This window comes from Musa acuminata, chromosome BXJ2-4 (assembly GCF_036884655.1).
Source record: "Musa acuminata AAA Group cultivar baxijiao chromosome BXJ2-4, Cavendish_Baxijiao_AAA, whole genome shotgun sequence".
Taxonomy (NCBI): Eukaryota; Viridiplantae; Streptophyta; class Magnoliopsida; order Zingiberales; family Musaceae; genus Musa; species Musa acuminata.
The window spans coordinates 16,710,486-16,712,130 of NC_088341.1; the positions used below are offsets into that span (position 1 = coordinate 16,710,486).

The 1,645-nt window shown below is 35.1% G+C and overlaps 1 pseudogene; it reads left to right on the forward strand.

Annotated features, from left to right (window-relative positions):
* Window positions 1-392: 392 nt before the first annotated feature.
* On the forward strand, window positions 393-498 carry LOC135611446 (5S ribosomal RNA; annotated as a pseudogene).
* Window positions 499-1,645: the final 1,147 nt, after the last annotated feature.

Below are 1,645 nucleotides of genomic sequence, written 5' to 3' on the forward strand. Positions count from 1 at the left end.
AAGTATATCTGAAGAGTTGTTCCTAAGTGGAATAGCTATAATAGTCAGCCAAAGTGATAACATTTCGAGAGAAGTAGGATTAGGGAGACACCAGGTACCGTTAGCAATGAACTTGGAAACCTTCTAATCTTTGGGAGCCCCAAGATCTTTTCGTATTCTATCGTCATATAATTGAAATATACTCTTCCCATTCACCCAAGGATCATACCACATATTAGTACTAGTTCCAGAAGAGATTGCATAAGAAATGTGTTTGATTAGCCAATTCCTTACCTTTAAAAACGAAGAACCCCTAACGTGATCTTGGTCTTAACTCCGACGCAACACCTGCTGCATGTCTTACTGCCATCGTAGTTAATCCTACACACTTATCTCAACATATGGATTAGATAGAGTGCGATCATACCAGCACTAAAGCACTGGATCCCATCAGAACTCCGAAGTTAAGCGTGCTTGGGCGAGAGTAGTACTAGGATGGGTGAACAAGTTTTGAAGGCACCCAAAAGAAAATGGGTACCTAAAAATAATCCCTTCTTGTAGAAACATACACCATCACAAGCTAGGAGCAAGAGATGGTATCTAGATAGTGGATGCTTAAGACATATGACTGGAGATTCATCTCATTTCTCTATGCTCACTAGCAAAGAAGAAGGGTACGTCACCTTCGGAGACAACAACCAAGGCAAAATCATTGGTAAGGAAACCATAGGTAACAAATTAAATTTTTCTATTGATGATGTCTTACTAGTTGATGGATTGAAACATAATCTCTTGAGTATTAGTCAATTATGCGATAAAGGTTATATCGTTAGATTTGAATCAAATGTGTGCATTATTGAAAAACCAAACAATAACATAACTATGATTGCATTAAAAAATAATAATGTCTACACCATCAACCTTGATGAACTAAGTAATGAAATGTGCTTCTCCGCTTTAAATGATAATGCTTGGCTTTGGCATAGAAGACTAGGTCATGCAAGCATGAAACTAATATCTAAGATCTCATCTAGAGAATTAGTGCGAGGAATTCCAAATATAAAGTTCATTAAGGACAAAGTATGCGATACATGTCAACTAGGTAAACAAATAAAAACTAGTTTCAAACTAAAAACTCAAATTAGCACCACTAGACCATTTCAATTGATTCATTTGGACTTATTTGGACCAATTGACACGACAAGTCTAGGAGGAAGCAAATATGTGTTTGTAATTGTGGATGACTATACTAGATACACTTGGACCTATTTCTTAGCTCACAAAAATGATTTTTTTTTTTTGTAAGTAAAAGTAAATTGATTATCTGTAAAGTTTCTACAAATAGCTTTATCTATACAAGTCATAGACAAAGCCAAGTAACTCATAGAATGCGAATGCGATAGTTATGACTACACATGCTGTAGACTATAACTCCTAATTTTAGTCAACATAGACAATGTTTATCTAGTTATATCAAAACTACCTGTGGGTACATTATTTGGCATCATTCCCATGATTTTTAGCTAATAGCAAAATTAAATTTGATAAAAATATCTTTTTCTCTTCGGTTAAAGTGCTCGGTTTTGAGATCATGCTCCATACAGGATCTTGAGTCTCTAATAATCTCTTTTAAGAGCTGAGCATTGTTTGTGTGTTGACATTCAAA